The following is a 15,719-nucleotide window of genomic DNA, read 5'->3' as shown; positions in this document are numbered from 1 at the left end:
TGATTTTGTACATGTAAAAGACAACAATTAAAAGAGAAGATAAGAAAACAAAACAAAACAAACAAAAAAACAAAGAATTTCATCCTTTAACACTTAATATCTTAATTTACATGTGCAAAAAGGAGTAGGAAGAAGTGTAAACTTATTTAATCCTACCCCCATTCACTAATCATTTATTAACAAGTATTTATAATAGCTAACTATACTATAATTATACTCACACAATTACCTATACATACAGTACATACACATAGTTGAGTATTTCTATATATTTGTACACACATGCCCATATAAATATTTATATACATATATACTTATTTACACCATACTATCTCTATATTAACTCCATCTGCTCTATATCTATCTATCTATCTATCTATCTATCTATCTATCTATCTATCTATCTATCTATCTATCTATCTATCTATCTATCTATCTATCTATCTATCTATCTATCTATCTATCTATCTATCTATCTATCTATCTATCTATCTATCTCTAGTATGTGTATATGTGTGTATGTAGATACATACAGATATATATATATATATATATATATATATATATATATATATATATATATATATATATATATATATATATATATATATATATACATATATATATATATATGTATCTACATACACACATATACACATACTTATTCACACACATACATACATACATACATACATACATACATACATACATACATACATACATACATACATACATACATACATACATACATACATACATACATACATACATACATACATACATACATACATACATACATACATACATACATACATACACACACATATATATATATATATAATATAAAAAAAAAAAAAAATATATATATATATATATATATATATATATATATATATATATATATATATATATATATATATATATATATATATATATATATACACACATTCATACAGTACATACACATATACATACCTGCCCATTTCTGTACATAAATATAAACAAATCTACCCATTCACCCAATAGTGTTATATACAGGCTCCATCTCCGTGAAGAAATGTTGAGTTCTGTTCATTTGTTTCACATTCAAGCATAAGGTGTCCACATCCATATGCCCTTGTCATAAGCAGTTTTATTTATAACACTGTCATCAATATTGCCTCCACTCAGTGTGCCTGCCAGCCTTTACAAGCAGTGTCAGCTGGTTAAGTAGATTGAATAAAACACAAATGTCTTGCTCAAGCCCTGCACCGCACCGCCACCACGGACCCCAATGTTTGTCAAATGAGCTTCTTGGAAACAGGCCGTCTACTTTGCCCGAGCCCACTCTAACAGCTCCCTCTCTGCTTTATTAGGAGAAGAAGAGGATCTTCCATCACTGCCTACCGCCGGCTCACCCCCCCCACTCATCTCTCTCTGTCAGGTGGGGTGCCGAGTGGCACCCCTGACTCAGCATCCGGTCTTACGATGAAAGGAAAGGCGAGCATGGAAACTTCTTCTCCAGTTATGTGACCTCATGACCTGCTGGCCTCAAAAAGAAGTGCTGAAGTTGTGCACGGAGTTGGACAAGTCCCAAACTTGTCCTATGTCCTTAAATCAACCCAAGAGTGTGTTTACAGTTTGGAATTGCTTGTGTCAGGTTTGAGTGCTGTGGTGTTTGTTCTGTCTTCATCATCTGCCAAGAACTGTAAACTATGTTAGCATTAGTTACTCATAAACATACATAGAAAAACAAAATCATTTTGGAATGTAAAAAATGAACTTGAGCATGTTTCCATTTGTCATGGAAAAAGTAGTTTTCAAATGCCAGTAAATATATGAATACAGTAAATATGGTTATTTGACTGAATTTGTTGGTTTTCTGGAAGTTTGAAAGTCCAAAGGTGATAGGTGCTGTATTCTGCAAGTGCCAGTGCCCTAGATCTTGTTATAATAATAATAATACTTGATGAACGGGCCCTCGCGCGTGCAGTTTTCACCAATAAAGGTCAAGGATTCAAAACCGAGTCCGATGACACCACCATGACTCTTTATGTCAAACCATTCAAAAGTTATGGCAAAAAATAGGAACTATCAAATATTGACCAATCAGAAGAAGGGGCGGGGCTAATTCATGCCAATTATGGTCAAGGACTCAAAACCAAGTCCGATGACACCACCCACGACTCTATATCGAACCATTCAAAAGTTATGGCAGAAAGTAGGAACTATCAAATATGGACCAATCAGATGAAGGGGGGGGGGGGGCGTGCTTTTTGTTGTCTATCATAGCCACAGTAACGCTTTTGACTGAGAAAAGTAATGCGTGTCGTCACAGGATGGAGACGCACATTTTGATGTATAACACACCTGGGAGCACGTTACGGTTCGGGCCGTATTTACGGTCAAAGAAGTGGCATAAATTTCACCAAAATTACACGATTAATTCAAAATGGCCGACTTCCTGTTCGGTTTCGGCCATGGCGCCAAGAGACTTTTCTTTAAGTTGTGACATGATACAGGTGTGTACCGATTTTCGTGCATGTACATCAAACCGTATTGTGGGGCTTGAGGCACGAAGTTTTCTAGGGGGCGCTGTTGAGCCATTAGGCCACGCCCATTAATACAAACCATTAAATATCAAATTTTTCGCCAGGCCTGGCTTGGTGCAAAATTTGTTGACTTTTGGGGCACGTTTAGGGGGAAAAAAGGCCCTCATTTCGTCGGAAAAATAAAAAAGAGAACAAAAAAATGAGGGGGGGGCAGATATGGAGAAGGATCTGTCGCCCCAGGTCCGGTGCCCCAGGCCCGGTGCCCCAGGCCCGGTGCCCCAGGCCCGGTGCCCCAGGCCCGGTGCCCCAGGCCCGGTGCCCCAGGCCCGGTGCCCCAGGTCCGGTGCCCCAGGCCCGGTGCCCCAGGCCCGGTGCCCCAGGTCCGGTGCCCCAGGCCCGGTGCCCCAGGTCCGGTGCCCCAGGCCCGGTGCCCCAGGTCCGGTGCCCCAGGTCCGGTGCTTGGTTCTGAGTAGTGGAGACAGGAGGTTGGCATCGGAGGATCAGAGACTGCGGGAGGGAGTGTGGCGGTGGAGCAGGTCGGTAAGGTAGCAGGGGGCCTGGTTGTAGAAGGCCTTGTGGGGGAGGAGGAGGACTTTGAAATGGATATGTTGAGGGACAGGGAGCCAGTGGAGTCTCTGGAGGACTGGGGTTATGTGGTCACGGGAGCAGGTGTGAGTGAACAGGCGAGCGGCAGAGTTTTGTATGTGTTGAAGTTTATTGAGGACCTTGGAGGATGAGCCGTAGAGAATGCTGTTGCAGTAGTCGAGTCTGGATGTGATGAAGGCATGGATGAGAGTTTCAGCGGCGGGGAAGGAGAGTGATGGCGTGCAATGTTTATCAGGTGGTGGAAGGCAGTTTTCCTGATGTGGTTGACGTGGTGTTCGAAGGAGAGGTTGTTGTCAAAGATGACTCCAAGGTTGCGGATGTGACTGGAGGGAAACAGAGCGGAGTTGTCGATGGTGAGACTGAAGGTGTGGGCAGTGTTGTTGAGGGATTTGGGACCGATGAATATTAAGTCTGATTTGTCACAGTTGAGTTTGAGGAAGTTTGAATGCATCCATGATTTTATTTCAATAAGGCAGTTGGTCAGGGTGGAGTGAGTTGCGGTGGTGATGGATTTGGTGGGAATGTAGAGCTGGACGTCGTCGGCATAGCAGTGGAGTGGATGATGTTACTGAGAGGGAGCATGTAGAGGATGAAGAGTTCAAGCACCGAACCCTGGGGGACGCCTTGTGACAGAGAGGCAGGACTGTAGGAATCTTACAGCAGTAGGACTGTAGGACTGTTGTTTCTGTGAACATTGTTGGGATTGTCGATGGTGTTACCAAATATTTTCCGTCTCCAGGACAGTCTTGCTTAGCACACTGGTAACTAAATGAAATACAATTTAAGAGCATGATCCTAGTGGACATGCATCACATTTGAGCAAGGTTTGGAAACCGAGATGCTCTAAATGAGTGAGAAGTACAGTAACCAAACTGTGTTCAGGCTGCGTTGTTCTATTGTTGAGTAAAGGAAACAGCAACAGTATTATATGAAATGGGCAGGCTTAAAAGCTTGACCTGCCTTTGTTTGCTCCGTGTCTCCTTTGGTTCCAGTAAACCAATTTCCTCAGGTCACTTTCAGCCTGAAAACCCTCACACATAGAAGAAGTCAGTGGATTAAATGCTAAGCTGACGAATCATATCAGACAATTGCTCGGTTTTCCCTCAAAGAAGGATGCAGAGTTGCGACGGTGGATGCAGCAAAGTCTCCGTCCCTGCAGACCACAGCGGCATTGTTTAGCTGAAACTTCAGTTACTGTGTGATCTGCCCATCCTGTGTTGCTGAGGGAGAACACAGGCATGCCTGTCTGCCTCCTCCTGGGACGATACGCAACACACACCCAAACAGAGCTCTGTTTACTCTGCAAACACGAGAACATACAACACACATCTGGGGATCCAGCGCATGTTGAAAAATCAAAGAAAAAGCCACAATAGGCACCTAAATAATCTAAAACTGACGAAAGTAACAGTAAATCATACGTTAATTAAAACCAACTAATGGCAATTAGATATTTCTTTTAAAAATGTGATTAAAAAAAATGTAATGAAACCGAGAAAAAATCGTTGTTACCCCTACAAAGATAGAAAATAATTTGACCATAGTGACTTACTAAAGTCAAATTAGACCATAAATATCATCTTGCAATAAGCCAGCCTACTTAAAGTGTAAAAAGGGGTCACTCTGTGGTTTGGTTTCACGGCGTTCACCACACTGAGCATGGACACGAGGAAGCAGAGGAGAGTTATCTGGGGAGATCAGACAGATAATTAAGAGACCGTCTCCAAACAGACTCTGTGAATGTTAACCAGGGAGTCCAGAACAACTTCCAGAGAGATTGAATCAATGTACATCAGTGTCAGATCACACTATCTGTCAGTGTCCGGGTTAAGGTGGACGGCCGAGGTGGAGTCCACGGTTGAAAGCAAGTCCTAAAAAAGTCTGGACTGCATATTGATGAGCCACAAAGCACTTTGACCATAGTGACGTGTTCTTGAGCCCTGGTCCTCAGGGCGTGGTGCCTTGCACCTTTCAGATGTGGCTCTGCTCTAACACACCTGGCTGTAATAAGTGGACCATCGACACACTCATATAGACCTTGATGACAAAGGCTAACCCCAGAGTGTTGGAGCTGAACAACATCTAAATCTAGCAGGACCGTGGGCCGGAGAACCACGGTTGAAGAACACCGCTTTGGACAGATGAAAGAAAACTGGATATTTTGCCAAGTCACTTTAGCTCTGTGTTCATAGATACAAAAATGACACATTTAAAGAAAAGAAATATACTGTTGCCACTGTGAAACTCGGATGAGGCCCGGTTCTGTTCTGGAGCTGCTTTGCTGCATCTGGCACAGAATCATGAAACACTGGATTTGATGTTATTCTGTCCATTGTGCCAATGGATGGTACTCACATGAGGTTAGCCTTAAGCCCATGTTGCTGATCTATGAGCCCAGCAAGGGTCCTTCCTCTTCATCCAGATCCACTGGATGCTTTTTTCGGCCGCTTCAGAGACTGTAACTGTCTGCCGTAGAACCTGCCCATGGACACCCAGGTGTTTCAGCAGCCTGATGGTGGAAGAAGCCACAAACCCTCTGCATCCAACGGGATAGACCTTGGTTGTCCAGCCTCGCTGTTGCGTGTCTGCTGCCAGTTCTGTGTAGCGCTCATATGCCTTCAACTGGATTTTCCCACGGGACAGTGAGCTCTATTATGTAGTCAGTGAAGGGGACCAGGGGCCTCATTTATAAAGCTTGCGTGCACACAAAACAGGGCTTGAAAGATACCCTGCAAAGGTTTGGATTAAAAAAAAAAAAAACTAATGGGAAAATGTGCGTATCTTTACGCAAACTTTGATCCTAGCGCACGAACATTTTGAAAATATGGGGAACTGGCGACGCAGACGGTGAGGTGGTGAAATGAAGCCAGATTCATGTCAGTGTCAGTCAGGATGCGGCCTCTTTCAGCTGCGCCATGCGCTTGGTACGCTCTGGTGCTGCAGCCACGGCGCAGGACACGCCGTGCTGGTGTCGTGCCAAAAAGTGATTGCCTGCCAGAATCTGATTTCTCCACTGAAAATGGGTCTTTTCACCTGCCAAAAATTGATTAAAGGCCAAATACAGTTAATGAAAAGTTGTTTCTGCCTAAATATGACTTGATCTCATTCTCATTCTCATCTCATTGCTCAACAGGCAAATCACATTCTGGCAGGCAATCACTTTTTGGCACGACACCTGTCGTACGACACCGGGCCACTCTCCTCTTGGCCTCCACCTTCAGATCGCACCACTTCTTTTTTATTTCTGCCACAGATCTGTCCGTGGTTCTCACAGCGTTTACAGCAGCAACGACATGCTGCCACTCACTCGCTTTCTTTTTGTTAGTGATGCCACTACTGTGACCACCAAATAATGTGGTTTTCCTGCCTCCACCTCATCCACAACATCTCCATCTCAGTCTCCGTGAAATTTAGTGGCACGGTGGCTCGACACGTCTCATTCATCCTGACGCACAGCCGTCAGGCTGCAGGAAGCCGCTGCGCATGCTCAGCAGGCTCATTTATATGCAAATACAGTCATCAAGTACTTTGCATTGACCATTCATGGTAAAAAGTGGGCATGTAGAGGGCGGGTTAGATGAGGCGAATTCACGTGCGCAACCTTCCAGCTGGACTGTGATTTTAAAGAGAACATTGCGTGCAGATGTGTGTGCACACAGTTTTATAAATCAGGATTTTTTTGTGCACACGTCATTTTCGGCTTTTGAGCGCACGTACACTTTTAGTATGAATCCTACGCACTCTTTTATAAATGAGGCCCAGAGCACCAAGTCTGGCCTTAGGGTGGTGGCTGCAATCTCTGCAGGGAAGGTTAATTGCTGGCCAATGTCAGCCAGCATCTTCCAATCCCGGGCCATGTTTAGCTGTCCAACTTCTGGCTTGGCAGGAGGATGGTTGGGCTTTTTCTGTCCTTCTCAGATGAATGTTGATGTGATGGAAGTGGTGGCTCTCAAGGGCAAAGAGTTGATGGTATTCCTCTTGCTCTCGAGCACTGCTGCAAAACTATTGAGGACCTGGTTGTGCCTCCAGGTGTAGCGGCCTTGTGTGAGGCTGCGGTCAGGATGTCTTAGACAGACAAAACACCGCTAAAAACATCCAATAATAGCTAAGAACAAGCTATTGGACTATTCTGAAGTATCTTTCAAAACCTTCAAAATTGTCTTGTTCCAAGCTGCTCAACAAAATGACAAAACATGCAACTTGACCCCTCAGACAGCTGGAACAACACATGAGTGGATCATCGTCTCACCGAGAGCTACACAAATCACTACATTGTCTCAAAAGGTTGTGCAACAAAATATAGAGAGAGAGTTGCATCATTTATTTCTCTTTTTTTTCCCCACACAGCTATGTTGAACAACAATTTGAAAGCCATATCTGATTTTCATTGTTCCATGTTCAGTGAAAGATTTAATCCATGATTTAATCCCGAAATTCATCACTGAAGTTATTTCAGTGACTACTCTGGGTTTTTCTTTCTTCGATGTAAAGCTACTAGCACGTTTGTTCACGTCTGTATTACACAATGATCCATGTTGGCTGATCATAATTGTTAGTATATTGCTAATTACCATTTCTTTATTAATTACTAACAGAAGCTCAATAATGATAGTCAGAAGTCAATAATTATGCTAAGGTTTATTTATTATAGAGTTTTTTACAGACACAGAAAAATGCCTCGTTAATATGCTTTTGCTTTTCTCTATTTTGAGACATAACGATTATTTCTAAAAGATATCAGTGGTTGTACAGGACAGCAATTAACATAATTCCTCTTAGTACGAAAAGGAAGACTAGGTAAGGAAGTTATTTGGAAGAAATAATTTTGCAAGTTTTAATATTTTTTGGTTTGTTTTATTTGAAAAAAAACAACAGTTTAATCCTTTGATGCCTGACATGAAATATCACACAAAAAATAATAACAGAAAAACATTTGAAGTGTTAATTATAAATTGAAATAAAAAAACACTTCCAAATTATTGATACCTTTATAAATAATTATTGTTTCCGTCATTATGAATAAGATAAGTTGATGTATTTTTTATTTAATTCAAGTTTTAAGTTTGTTTAGAACTCTTTTTTTCTTTTTTGATGATAGTGGTGGTACCATGTCTCAGAAATTCATGGATCAAATATGAAATATCCAGCATTATAGGGTTAATTTTATTACTTTCCTCTCAAACATTGTGAGCTTTTTTGGCAGTTTGCTTAGTGTGGCCCTCCCACTGTGAAGGCTGCATTATCAAGAAAAATTGACAGAAATTTGCCCGCTTACTTGTATTTACTATGTTTTACACAATAGATAATGTGGAGTCCACCTCCCTCCAGTCGCCTCTGCTTTACAGGTGGTGCTGTAATGATGACGACATCCCCATCACAACCTTCATCAGCCCACAAATTGTGTTGCATCTGCACTGCACATGTTGTTCAGTGACATCCCTACAAACCAAACCTTTGTCATGGTTAATAAATGGTGATATTGAACAAATGTGGAATGGATCTTTCCCTGGTTTGAATTACCATTCATTCATAAAAGTAATACGGGCAAACTTATTTCTGGAATTTATTCTGCCTTACAATTGGACAAGGGTCTCTCTACAATGTACATCAACCCTTAGCCCCTATACCCTTAGCCCTCCTCATCCTACCTGACGCCCCCGGCCCTCTTTCCTCATGTCCCTAGGCCACCTCTTTCACCCTGATCCCCCTTGCCTTTCTCCTCTAGTCCTCCTGTCCTCTCATCCTACCAGCCCTTGTACCTGACCCCACCAAACCCTCCTCATCCTACCTGACCCCCCCTAGCCCTTCTCATCCTACCTCATCCTACCTCATCCCCCATGCCCTCTCCCTTGAGCCCCCCCAGTTCCCCCAGTTCCCCTGCCCTCTCATCCTCCCTGATCCCTCTACCCCTTCAGATACTGAGGATGGGGAGGGCTTGAACCAGCATGCACCACCCTGTCATTGGCGTATTATAGCCCTGAGCAAACCCTCCACACCACCAGTATCCTTGGGGGGAAGACATCTCTCTCAGTGCATTTATCTTTTCATTTTAGCATTGAACTCTAAAAGTGGATTTTGTGCTACTTAAAGTCAACAGGCTGAAGACCTCTGGCAGGAATTGAACTCCCAGTCTCTTTAACAATGTGCAGCACTTTACCATGATGCGCCATATTCTTGCCTCCTTCCCAGGCTTCCTGGCCAGTTTTCAATCCTCAGTAGAAGGACGTCATTTTAAAAGTGGTTCAGGTATAAGGTTTGGTCCAATAACCTCTGCATCTGAAACCCTCTTTGTTCCAAGATGAGCTACACCAGGACACAAGTTCAACTGTACTGAAAACTTTTTATCTTTTGTCCTTTGTTTCAAGCTTTCGAAATGTTCAACTTGTTAAAGAACATGTTGAAGAGGGCACTGAACCTCAACACAAGCAGGTACTCCTATTTAAATTGAATCACTTTGTTAAAAAAAACTAGTTCTCACATTTAATATTTGACAGAGCATTTCTTGGTGTAACTTTCTGATAGTTTTGCATAGAATTGAACTCAGCCCTGCAACATCTCAAACACATTCTCAACCTCCTGAGCTTTACAGCAACCCATCAAACCAACTATGTGCCAAAAGATTAACATGTCCAGAGTATCCCGACATGTTTAGTCTTTCTGTAAACAAAATGAAAAAAAGGAAAATCTCCAGGAATGGATGGTCTTCCCGTCGAATTTTACCAATACCTTTGGGATATAATTGAAAGCCCTCTTTTTAAAAATGCTGAAAGAATGTACAAATTAAAGCTGCAAGCAGCGATGAACGGGCCCTCGCACTCACGGCCACCACCCCCCATAAGCATATCAGAAATGACACCACCCACGACTTTCTATGTCAAACCATTCAAAAGTTATGGCAGAAAATAGGAACTATGAAATATCGACCAATCAGAAGAAGGGGTGGGGCTAATTTGCACCAATGAAGGTCAAGTACTCAAAACCCAGTCCCATGACACCAGCTACGACTCTCTATGTCAAACCATTCAAAAGTTATAACAGAAAACAGGGACAACCAATCAGAAGAAGGGGCAGGGCTAATTCAGGCCAATGAAGCTCAAGGACTCAATACAGAGTCCGATGACACCACCCACGACTCTTTATGTCAAACCTTTCAAAAGTTATGGCAGAGAAAAGTTTTCTAGGGGGCGCTGTTGAGCCGTTAGGCCACGCCCATTAATGCAAACCATTAAATATCAAATTTATCGCCAGGCCTGGCTTACATGCCAAATTTGGTGCCTTTTGGGGAACTATCAAATATGGACCAATCAGATGAAGGAGGGGCGCGCTTTTTGGCGTCTAGCGTCGCCATGGTAACACTTTTGAAAGAAAAGTAATGCGCGTTGTTGCAGGATGGAGATGCATATTTTGATGTATAACACACCTGGGTGCACGTTAAGGTTGCCGTATTAACTATATATATAGTTATATAGTACGTACGTACTGTATATGTATACGGCCGTAATAACTGCAGAAGGAATGGCATAAATTTCGCCAAAATTACGCGATTAATTTAAAATGTTCAAAATAGCAGACTTCCTGTTCGGTTTCGGCCATGGCGCCAAGAGACTTTTCTTTAAGTTGCGACATGATACAGGTGTGTACCGATTTTGGTGCAAGTACGTCAAACCGTATTGTGGGGCTTGAGGCACAAAGTTTTCTAGGGGGCGCTGTTGAGCCATTTTGCCACGCCAATTAATGCAAACCATTAAATATCACATTTTTCGCCAGGCCTGGCTTGCATGCAAAATTTGGTGACTTTTGCGACACGTTTAGGGGTAAAAAAAGGCCCTCATTTCGTCAGAAGAATAACAATTCCTACAGATACAATAGGGCCTTCGCACTGTAAAGTAAGTCCTCGGGCCCTAATTACCATTCATTTATTTTATGCCTATAAAATAAAACGACGACACATGAACAAATGTCTTCTGGAGTGATAAGTTGTGCAGCTTTAATTAACAGGTTAAGAGACAAAGCCATTTAACTCTAACAAAAGTTGGTAACATTTATAACTAGCTGTGCTCATGACCACTCTTCAGTGCTTTGATAAAATACATATAACAGATCATTAACAAAAGCCTACTTACAGTCAAGAACTAAAATATTAACCATGCCTCATTGGAAACAGACACTATTATTTATTTTCAAAATCCACTTAAACTAAGCATATCTCTCATATCATTTGATAGAGAGTTCTTGCATCATGCTATTTGTTAACAAGCTGGTAAACAATCTCCTCTGGGTGATCATTTCCTATGATCAACGAGTCCAGCGCTGTTTTTGTTGAAGATGCAGACTCCTTTTTCACAGAGTGTATCTTTTTTCGCAGCGATTGTCTCAGACGCTAGTATTTTCCATCGTTCCCCTCATTCCTCTCTGGTGAAACTGTGGGCATACACTGCAAAAACTACAGTAGTGAGACGGGAGCACAGTCAGCTTCAAAATACACTGCAAAAACTCTAAATCAACAAGAATATTTGTCTTATTTCTAGTTAAAATGTCTCATTTTTAGTTAAAAAAATCTCATTATACTTAAAACAAGACTCATTACTGGGAAAAACAACAATTTTCACCTTTTTCAAGTAGATTTTCACTTAAAATAAGTAGAAAAATCTGCCAGTGGAACAAGATTTTTTTTGCTAGAAGATAAATCTTGTTCCACTGGCAGATTTTTCTACTTATTTCAAGTGAAAATTTTCTTGAAACAGGTGAAAATTGTCAAATAACAAGTTATTTTTCTGCTAATGACTCTAGTCAGCTTCAAAATACACTGCAAAAACTCAAAATCAACAAGAATATTTGTCTTATTTCTAGTTAAAATGTCTCATTTTTAGTCGAAAAATCGCATTACACTTAAAACTAGAGTCAATAGCAGAAAAATAATTTGTTATTTGACAATTTTCACCTGTTTCAAGTAAATTTTCACTTGAAATAAGTAGAAAAATCTGCGGAACAAGATTTATCTTCTAGCAAAAAAAATCTTGTTCCACTGGCAGATTTTTCTACTTATTTTAAGTGAAAATCTACTTGAAAAAGGTGAAAATTGTTGTTTTTTCCAGTGATGAGTCTTGTTTTAAGTGTAATGAGATTTTTTTTTAACTAAAAATGAGACATTTTAACTAGAAACAAGACAAATATTCTTGTTGATTTTGAGTTTTTGCAGTGTATTTTGAAGCTGACTGTGCTCCCGTCTCACTACTTCCACTTCTTGGCGGGTGTTTCCCCCGTTGTCTCCTCCACCATCTTATCTGTGCAGCCTTCTGGTGACCCTGCTCCTGGCCGGTGGCCACAATGCAGATCTCTGCATCTGTCTGTCAGCAGAACACCGACTGATTAATGTTTTTCCCCGCGACTATTAGCAAAGCTGCAGAGAATCCACTTTAATTGAGAGGTAGAGCTTAAGCTGCATCGAACCACACGAGGAGGACGGGCGTGCACATCGCTGGCTTGTGTGTTTTTGTGTTTTCAGCTATGAAGACTTGGCTGCTGCCCATTCTGACAATCAATGATATAGTTGTTCTACTGTAAAATACAAACAGTGCTCTCAGTTATTTATGTGAGGGCCCGAGGACTGAGTGTTTTCGATTTTATTTAGTGCCGTGCCCGGTCCTCGTGTGACAGAAGCTGTTCTCTGGCTTCTTTGAGCTGGGTTTTCTGCACAACAGCAGAATGTCTGTGGTGTAATGATGGAGCGCTGGTGTCCCGGCCACTGGCACCGGCGGTGATCCACGGGCGCTCTGCAGGACACACCCTGACTACTTGCTTCATTTGTCTCATCTATCTCCTCTGCGCTCACACAGGGAAGGATTCCAGCGCTGCAGTCATTTGTTTCCAGTATGAAAGGGAGAAGATGTACTTGTGAAACATGTTTCAGACTCAGAATGTGACCTGCTGCGTAGGCGGGATGGCTCCTTGTTCCAGAGTACTATTAATTTCATTTTACTTCTTCATATCTCCCCCTCCTGTGAAAACCTTGCAGTCCATGTAATTTTCTCACTCTTCTTGAGTGCTGCTTTATTTCACCTGCCAGTAATAACCTTCCCCAACACGACTGAACATACTGCCAACTATTAAGCCCCGCAAAGACGGCAGGACTTTAAACTGGCTTCGTACTGGCTCATGTTAGTTAAGAACTATGTGCAAACTGGGAGCTATTCCTGGGAAACTGATCCCTTATTTCTGTGCTATAGAAACTGAACTTTTACTGATCATTTAAAGGCAAAGGTATTTAAATCAATGGGAATATTGCACAGAACCAAGGACATCCTCACTCATGACTCCCTGAATATGTTATACAGTTGCTTCATTGTCCCATTCATCACTTACTGTGTGGTAATCTGGGGAAATACATACAAAACAATCCCAGACCCGATTTTTATCTTACAAAAAAGAGCCATTAGAGTTACAAACAAAGCAGATTATTGAGAACCAACAAATAGATTATTCGTAAATTCAAACTTGTTTAAATTCAGAGATTTAGTGGACCTTAAAACAGCGCAATTTACGTTTAAAATCAACAATAAAACACTTCCTGACAGTATTCAGAAGCTCTTCCAAAGCAGAGTTAGCCAATATGAACTAAGGGGACATATAAGTTCTGTACTTTGGGTTATTTGTGTTGTGGAAATTGAAAGGACCAATAAAACTAAACTAAAAAAAGAAAAACTTCTTACATATAAACCCCTTTTACTATCATTTCTAACCCCCCAAAGAGGATAAAACCAGTGATGAATTAATCCACTGAACAGTTAATGCAGACAAATAAATGGCCTGACTGGATCCTTTTTATTTGACTTTTGGTGAAGTGTGAATTTTAATGATCAACGTAAAGATAAGTGAGAGGCAGCAGCATCATGTGATGAATAGAGCGGGCTGAGGGCTGAGCCCCACCTGTCTGATAGGTGTGTGTGCTCTGCTCACGTCTGGGTCAGACCCGTAACCAGCAAGTTAGGTTGACTGGTGATTCCAAGTCGTCCATGGGACTGGATTGGATTGCCCTCATGGTCTCTGTGACGGAAGGTACGGAAGAGTATTAGGGCCAGGCAGGAGAAAACTAAAATAATAGTTTACAGGAGGAAGATTTTTTTTCATTATGCACTTGGAGAAAAAAGTCGAAATGTCGAGAAAAAAGTCGAAATGTTGAGAAAAAAGTAGAAATGTCGAGAATAAAGTAGAAATGTCGAGAATAATGTTGAAGTACAATTTCAAGAAAAAAAGTCGAAATGTTGAGAAAAAAGGCAAAATTTCGAGAATAAAGTCAACTTTCTGAGACTATAACAAACAGCGCATGTGGTTGTCTTTACCAAAACCCTTGTAGGCCTATAGATGAAGTGGTGAAACTTTACTTCAGAATCGGCTTCAGTAACAGAAATTCTTTCTCCTTTAGCGCATAAAGACAGTGTAGTTATCAGAGGAGACATTTCCACTTTATTCACAAAATCGTATTTCAACATTAATCTCGATGTAGCAGTACGAGTGCTACGGGGGCCCGACCGCCAGGATAGAGAGGACACGGAGTTTAGTGCCACACTCGACTTTTCAACTTTTTTCTCGAAGTGCACAATAAAAAAAAATCTTCCCCTCTCAAATATTTTTTCTCCTGCATGGCCCTAATACTCCTCTGTAAAAGGGGGATGGTCCAGGGTCTACTCCACCTCTCGTCCAGTGGCAACTCAGTGTAATGTTGTAACCGGATACATTTCATTATAGATTTATACATTTAATTATTACATTTAGAAATAGACACCCTTGAAGACGCCATTATTCATGATCTGTACTGGCTGATACTGTTTGGAAGGCTTGTAAAAATGATTTAATATGAATATCTGCAGTATTCAGGTTCGTCTCTGTTAGCAGCATAATGATGGGAAGTGGTCATAAATGGCAGCAGCAATTTTCCTTACAATTGCTAATCGAACAGCAAATGACAGTTTTGCATTCTTGTCAGCTAGAGGGAATGCACATGACGTCACAGATGTGAGTTCACAGCGGGTTACGCCCACTGAGTGTCAGAAAGACTGAGTGTCAGAAAGACTGAGTGTCAGAAAGACTGAGTGGCAGCATAAACTTTCAGTTTGAGCAACTGGAAAACTTCTAAAATGGGAAAGAGCTGTTGTGCGATCGACTGTACTCATAGATTTAGCAAGAAATCTGAGTTATCGTTTTACAGACTGCAGAAAAATAAGCTTAAGAGAGACAAATGGATCTCTGCAATTCACAGAAACAACTGGATTCCAGGCACCGAAACGTGGATTTGTGGTTCCCATTTTGTATCAGGTAATGTTGGATTTTTGGGTAGCTAACGTTAAACGGTCAAATCATAAAGTTCGGTGTCCTCATCACTTTAATTTCTACAACAAATCCTGCCTTGAAGTCGGACCAAGAGTCAAGACTTTTGTAAGCCTTCAAGCTTTGCTTCGTGTATTTCCCCGGCGTAGAAATTAAGTACATATAAATATCAGGAAACTGGATTCGTGGCCAAATATTAATGTCCATGGACCACTGGTTCTTGGTAACTGTACCAAATATTAATTTCCATGGACCACT

Source organism: Cololabis saira, chromosome 6 (genome assembly GCF_033807715.1).
Source record: "Cololabis saira isolate AMF1-May2022 chromosome 6, fColSai1.1, whole genome shotgun sequence".
Taxonomy (NCBI): Eukaryota; Metazoa; Chordata; class Actinopteri; order Beloniformes; family Belonidae; genus Cololabis; species Cololabis saira.
The sequence above is the reverse complement of the archived record's forward strand: the minus strand, read 5'-3'. Positions refer to the sequence as shown.